General features: G+C 44.6%; 1 protein-coding gene across 1 annotated transcript in view; it reads right to left on the reverse strand.

The window, feature by feature from the left end:
• Window positions 1–7,602, reverse strand: part of LOC140713973 (C-C chemokine receptor type 4-like) — a 34,858-nt gene extending 27,256 nt beyond the window's left edge. The window contains exon 1 of the mRNA XM_073024658.1: window positions 6,864–7,602. The gene's annotated coding sequence lies outside the window, so the exon portion shown is untranslated. The remainder of the gene's footprint in view (window positions 1–6,863) is intronic.
• Between the last annotated feature and the right edge of the window lie 211 nt (window positions 7,603–7,813).

Below are 7,813 nucleotides of genomic sequence, written 5' to 3' on the forward strand. Positions count from 1 at the left end.
AGTGCGGTGCTACACCAGCCACATCTCCACCACATCACCAAACACATCCCAGAACTGGATCCAAAAGCAGAAATACTCCTGCTATTAGGAAGAGATGTTCTCCAGGTGCACAAGGTCAGGCAGCAGGTCAATGGACCACACAACGCCCCCTTTGCCCAATGCCTGGATCTGGGCTGGATGGTGATAGGAGAGATGTGCATTGGCAATGTACACAAATCGACAGTTAACACACTCAAGACCAATGTGCTAGAGAGCGGCCACCATTTCATTTTTCAACCCTGCACAAGTTTCATGTGTATCAAGGAAGCACGACAAGGCTTTAACAAATGTAAAGTAACCGACAAGACACTGGGTCAGTCAGTCTTCGCTCAAACTGAGCATGATAATAAACTGGCTCCATCAGCTCAAGACACCATTTTCTTAAAAATAATGGACACCAAAGTCTTCAGAGATGAAGCAAATAATTGGGTCGCCCCACTACCTTTCAGAGAACCACGCCAGCGCTTGCCAAACAACAAAGAGCAGGCAGTCAAGCGGTTCACGTCCTTGCAAAAAACCCTGAAAAGGAAACCTGAGATGCAGCAACAATACGTAGCATTTATGGAGAAGATCTTCACTAATGGACATGTTGAAGTAGCACTGCCACTGAGAGAAGGTGAGGAGTGCTGGTACCTCCCAAAGTTTGGGGTTTACCACTCACAAAAGCCCAATCAGATCAGGGTGGTCTTTGACTCCAGTGCTCAATGCACTGGTATCTCCCTTAATGACGTGTTCCTCACAGGCCCTGACCTCAACAATACCCTTCTCGGGGTCCTGATGCGCTTCCGGAAGGAGAAGGTCGCAATCTTAGCGGACATCCAGCAGATGTTCCATTGCCTCTTAGTACAGGAGGACCATCACAATTTCCTCCATTTCTTATGGCACGAGGACAATGACATTAACAAGGAAGTCATGAAAGTCCATGTTTTCGGCAATAGTCCATCACCTGCCGTGGCCATCTATGGGCTGCGAAGAGCCATCAGAGAGGGCACACAGGAGCATGGCGTTGACACCGTTAAGTTTGTAGAAAGGCACTTCTATGTCGATGATGGCTTGATATCACTACAGAAAGAAGACGAAGCAATCGATCTTCTCTGATGTACACAAGCCTCACTCGCTGAGTCAAACCTCCGCTTGCATAAGTTCGCATCAAACTGTCAGGCAGTAATGGAGGCCTTTCCACACGATGACTGCTCCGGCAATCAAAGACCTAGATTTAGATGGAGAAACCATACCCACACAAAGGAGCTTGGGTCTCCTTTGGGAGATTACGACTGACACATTCACATTCTCTGTGCTGACTGTGATCAAGCCATTCACCCGCCATGGAGTTCCCTCCACTGTCAACAGTGTTTTTGATCCTTTGGGTCTACTGGCATCAGTTACGATCCAGGGAAGAGTCCTTCTCAGAGAACTTACCTCTGAGCACTCTGACTGGGATACTCCCCTACCAGAAGACAAGCTAAGCAAGTGGGAGGCTTGGAGAGATTCACTTCAAGATCTAAAACAGCTTCATATCCGACGTAGGTACACTGCGACCTCACCCACCGAGGCAGCGCACACAGAATTGTGTGTTTTTTCGGATGTGTCTACCAAGGCCATCGGTGCTGTGGCCTACTTGAAAGTAGTCGGGAAGGATGGTCAAGTTGAAGTAGGATTTGTAACTGGTAAGGCGAAGCTCACTCCTCAGTCCGAGCCGACAATTCCAAGGCTTGAACTGTGCGCAGCTGTCCTGGCTGTGGAAATGGCAGATCTTATCCAGGATGAGCTAGACCTAGAGTTGGATGATATCAAGTTCTACACAGATAGCAAAGTAGTGCTTGGTTGTATTTATAATGAATCAAAATGCTTCTACGTGTACGTTCATAATAGAGTTCAACGTATCCGCCTGTCATCAAAGCCCGAACAATGGCATTATGTACGTACCGAGGATAACCCTGCAGACCATGCATCGAGATCTTTACCTGCATCCCGCCTGGCTCAGACATCCTGGTTCACCGGACCCCCCTTTCTGTATCAGCCACCAACAGAAAAAACTCAAATGAGCGAGACATTTGAGCTGATCGAACCCGAAAGAGACTCGGAAATTCGGCTGCAAATACAAACAGGAGTCACCTACCTCGAAGAATCGATACGTACTAACGAACGCTTTCAGCGGTTCTCCACTTTGAATTCCTTAGTGAGAGGACTTGCATTCCTCATTCACATGGCCAGAATCACTGCCACATTCCCTAGTAGGGATGGACATGTCAGGAAGGTTGAGTTGAAAACTTCCAACCAAGGTGATGTGAAAATTTACCAAAGGCCAGTTGCAGAAGTCATTCTACTTCTACCTAAGGACGGATTTAGAGATTGAAGTTTTGTATTATGTTCATTGTGACCTTATGAAGGTCAGGCGGGGAGTGTGTTGCCTTTAAGGCATTTGGTTAGTTTATTATATTTTCGCTTTAGTAATTTGTTTGTTATCGTTTTCTAGTTAAAGTTAAGGTTGTTTAAAGTAAGTTCGTTGTCTGTGATATATCACGGCATGCGATGACATCACACCTGGTTTCGCCGCGTCTTGTGGGAAAATACCGGTTTGGAGAAACGGGAAGGAGTGGGCTTATGTGTGCAGGACCAGTGCGAGAAAAGTTTTCTTTCTACACACTAGAAACATTAGTGAAGCAACGCCGTAAGTTCATGAGATAATCGATATGTTGAATTAAAAATGTTAACACTGATTCTGTTAAAAGTAATGATGATTGATAAAGTTTATGTTTTTTTTTGTTATTTAAAGAGTTGCGGATAGTTTGTGTTGAAGTGTATTTAAAGCCAGTCGATGACGTAGGTAGATTCTGACTGTATGTTGCACTTTAATGTAATATAGTTGTTGTAGTTTTACTTTTGCAAGTATTTATGATGTAAATGTGATGTCAAGAAGGAAACAAATACTGTATATATTTTGTATTGTTTTATCAACAGTTTTCACCATACGTTAATGTTGAAGAGTGAACAGTAAATGGTTAATCTTACTGGGACCGCCTCAGTGATTGGTTTATGCTTGGTGTTTAGTTCAGAGTTCTTTTACACCTGTGCGAGAACACTACAACATATAAACCAGAGTGCAATGCAATTCCTTGTTTATGGAATACTAATTGCAACAACAAATGTGAGAAAGCAACAGGATGTTGCAAAATATAATATTGCAGAATGAAAGGAGAGTGGGGAGATGAGAAGTTCTGTTTTAAAGACTTTCTAAATGAACAGAGCATAAAAAAACAGATAATTAAGGAAACGTCTGCAGCAACCAGTCTCCACAAGGAAGTTGAGTTTCACCAGTGGTTTCCAGAACAGTATTTTTTTAATTACTTCAAACAATTCTTCCAGAGTCAGCCTGATAAACCCACTGAGGACTTCTGAAGCTTTGTTGGGACTACTTAGCTTGAAATAACATCAATCAGCAGAACCTATATGCAGCACAGATCTGCTATAAAATGTCATCAGTGATCACGTTAGAAAATGTCTCTAGGGAATAGAGAATCAGGTTAACTTGTCCATGCTGATCAAACTTCCCACCTGGGCTACTCCCATTTGTCAGTGTTTGGCCTGTATCCCTATAAATCTTTCCCACCCATGCACCTGTTCAAGTACATTTTAAAAGTTGTTGCTGTACCTGCCTCCATCACTTCCTTGGAAGCTCCTTGCGTGCACTGCCCACCTCTCAGGCGGGTGAAAAAGTTTCCCCTCAAGCTCATGTTACATCTTACCACTCTCACTTTAAACCCAGTTCCCCAATCCTGGGTAAAGAATCAGTGCATTTGACCCCATCTATCCCCCTCATGATTTTATACACATCCACACTGTCATCTCTTATACTCCAGTGACTTATTGTAATGATAACCTCCTCGGTAAACAAAAAATTTCCCAGGCTGGTCGAGGTGAAACACTCTCTGTAGGCCGGCTGAGCTCAGCCAACAGGTTTCGGACCTTCCTGCATTTCCTAGCAGATTCTAGTCCTTTGCAACACTTTCAGGAAGGAGGGCTAACACACACTCAATAATAGCCAACAGAAAAAAATCAAATGACCTCATGAGGGAGAGGCCTCTTTCTGGTTTAAGGTGGCACTGGTGAAGCTCTGCAACTTCTGGCTGATGGCTAATGAAACAAGGGCAGCAACTAAATACTCAGTTAATCACTTTTTTGCTGGCAAATGATTATTTCAAGTTATAGTCTGTAACTTTATTCTTGTGATGGTGTAATGTATGCTTTTTCATATCATGTGGAGAATGGAGATAAGAATTTGATTGATTTTGTGTCAAGATCTCTTCAACCAGACAATGCTCACAGAATTACAGTAACTATCATCGACAGAGTAATAAAATTCCATTAAAAGATGGATGGCCTGAATTTTACACTTGCTCACTAATCTCTGAAGGGTATTCCTGGAGAAAAATCAAGGCAAATTTTCAGAGGGCTTCAGCCAGAGGGCAGATGTGTGCATTGTCATTATCGGTACGTTCTGGAGAACAATGTCTGGCAGCACAATCAGAATGTACATGCATGGGGCCAAATAAGATAAAACTTTATTTGGCCTGAAGGAAATTATTGTTGCAGGGTTGCTCAGTCAGAAATATATACTTTAATATTCAAGATGTAAGCATTGAGGTACGAAAAATACAAAATGTGTATTAAAAAGTCATAGTGCAAAATACAGATGTGTTATGTTGTATACTTAAGGAGGTGTTGTAGAGTCTTATTGCCACAGGGAGAAAAGATTCCTTCAGTGGTACACCTCAGTGGAATCAGTCTGTTACTAAAGGTGCTCCTCTGCTTGCCCAGTATGTCATGGCGGGAGTGAGCGGGATTGTCCGTAATGCTCCATAGCTTCTGTAGCATCCTCCTCTCAGAGACAACCCCCAGGGAATCCAGCTCCATCCCCAGGACAGAACCAGCCTCCCTGTCGAGTTTATCGGTCTGGGCATCTGCTGCTCTCACCCTGCTGCCCCAGAATGCTGGCCACCATTGAGTCGTAGAACATCTGCAGCATGGTACTGCGGACATTGAACGACTGGGGCCTCCTCAGGAAGTACAGTCGGCTCTGTCCCGTCTTTACAGTGCCTCTGTATTTTCAGTCCAGTCCTGTTTATTGCCCAGGTGAGTTCTCAGGCATTTGTTGCATTTTTGTTTAGTACAGGCTAGCAACACTGCGAGTAACAATGGGCATTAATTTGTTTAAGAACATTTTCATCATCCTTCTGGCTCTCAGGATACTCTATTCCATCGGGAGCTTTGACTACAGTAGTGGATGCAATATTGTATATACGAGCTACTAGCATCTGGGAGGCAGCCTTTGTTTGCCCAGAAGCTCGATATTCCGGACGAGCTGAGACGGAGATACCGAGGCTGCAGATCGGGTAAAAAATGGTGCAACAAGAGATGGAGATATAAACCATATCTCCCATCTATCATTATGGGGCACGTAAAATCACTGGCAAATAAAATGGAGGAACTAGCAGCTATTGTGAGGACGCAGAATGAATATCGGGAATGCAGTATTATGTGTTTCACTGAGACATGGCTACGCAAGCACATCCCGGATTCCAACACTACTGTGACTGGGTTTTTAATGCTACAAGCAGAGTTAATCTATAGTACGGTAAGAGGAAGGGAAGTGGGTTTGCTGTGCTTGTGAACAACAGATAGTGTAATCCTGGTCACATTCTGTGAAAGAATGAATCCGCAGTCCAGACATTGAACTGCTTGCTGTGAGTTTGCGTTCGTATTATCTACCGCATGAGTTCAGCCACACCATGTTGCTCATTGTCTACACTCTGCCTTCCTGGTGAGGTCCCAATGCTGCGCGTCATGTCGTATACACGACCATTGCGAGACTCCAGACTCAACTCCCCAGTGCGTTCACTTTAGTATCGGGAGACCTCGACCATGTTTCTCTCTCAACAACCCTGCCCTCCTTCAGTTTGTCAAGTGTCAGGCAAGAGAAAATAAAACCCCGCATCACTTGTATGCAAATGTTAAAGATTCACACAGCTCCACAGATCACAGCCTGGTTCACCTCATGCCCTTGTACAAGCCTAAAGAGGAACAACAGTTAGCTACCACCAAGGCAGTGAGGAAATGGTCTCCAGAGGCCATCGAGGCCCTGAAGATCTGCTTTGAGGTTACTGACTGGAATGTGCTCTGTGAACCATATGGGGAGGACATTAACAGGGATCACTGGCTACCTCATCTGCTGTGTAGACACCGAAATATCATCAAGGACTGTTCGCTGCTTCCCTAACAACAAACCATGGGTCACCAATGATCCGAAGGCTCTTCTCAACCACAGAAATAGAGCCTTTAGATCAGGAGACGGGGAGGAATTGAAGCATGCGCAAAGGGAGCTAATGGAGAAGATCAAGGTGGTCAAAGAGAAATCCAGGAGAGAGCTGGAGAACAGGTTTGGGCAGAGGAGCACACGCGAGGTCTGGAGAGGCATGAAGGACTTCACTGCCTTCAATCAGCCTGGCTGTTGAGCCTTGGAATGCTGCCGTAAAGGGCAAATAAGTTAAACCAATTCTTCAACAAGTCTGACAGTTGCCCTCTTGTTCACAGCCCCCTACCTCAGCACACTAGTCCAGGCGCTGAGGCACCCAATGTTTCCTCAGCACCAATGTCTTTCCTCCTCCCTCAATATGTGGATGAACAACACAGGATAACACTGTCTACACCCCTCCCTCTCCTGCACCTACTAACCACACCTCCACATAACAACCACTATTGTCTGGATCTTCAATCCACACCCCAGCACCCACTTTCCACCATCTCCCCAGTCATCATGGACTCACCTTTACCACTGTGCAGGTGAGAAGGGCTCTGGGGAAACTCAGACACGGCAAAGCGTTGGAACCAGATGGTGTGAAGCCCAGGGTCTTGAAGGAGTGTGCTCAGCAGCTGCGTGGAGTTCTCCAGCACGTTTTCAATCTGAGTCTCAGTCTGGAAAGGGTCCCGACTGTGTGGAAAACATCATGCGTGGTCCCAGGATCCAAGAATGGCTGACCAAAGGTCTTGAATGACTTCCTCACCATCAAGAGTAACAGGGAGCAGTGCAGGCTTGGTCTTCCTAAAGTCCATCACCATCTCTTTTGTCTTACTGATGTTGAGCTGCAGATGATTCAGCTTGTACCATTTGACAAGGAGATGATCTCCTCCTGCTGGACTGTCATTAATCTCTGCTTAAGTTCTGTTTAGCTCTGTTTACCACACCCTTCTATCGCAGACTCCCTGTGCCATACTACCATCACTTCTTATCTGGTCGATGTGAGTGTATACTCGTGACTGTATTCTTGCACTACCATCTTATCAGTGAGAACTTAGAAATCTTGTAAATCTTGCAATCTTTGATTCGTAAATCTTGTACATCTTATTTTTTATTCTGTCTTACTTCTCTTTTAATATTTGTATATCTACGCTCTTGTAATGCTACTGTGACCCTGTAATTTCCTTTGGGATTAATAAGGTATCTATCTAGCTATCTAACTGTCTCAATCTTTCTGCGGGCAACTGATTCCTTTTATTGGCCCACACTTCGTGTCAACAAACTCTATATATGTCCTTCATGATCTTATCTGCCTCTCTTTACAGGAAAAGGGAAGAAAAGAGGAATAAGACTAATTGGGCAATGGTTTTAAGCAGACAGCATAGTCGTTACGGACTATTTCATGATCAGCCAATATAGTTTCTGCAGGGTCAAACTCTGACCTTTAACTCCTTAACTGAGTGCCTCAGCATTCCGAGA

The sequence above is a fragment of the Hemitrygon akajei genome, chromosome 20 (assembly GCF_048418815.1).
Source record: "Hemitrygon akajei chromosome 20, sHemAka1.3, whole genome shotgun sequence".
Lineage (NCBI taxonomy): Eukaryota > Metazoa > Chordata > Chondrichthyes > Myliobatiformes > Dasyatidae > Hemitrygon > Hemitrygon akajei.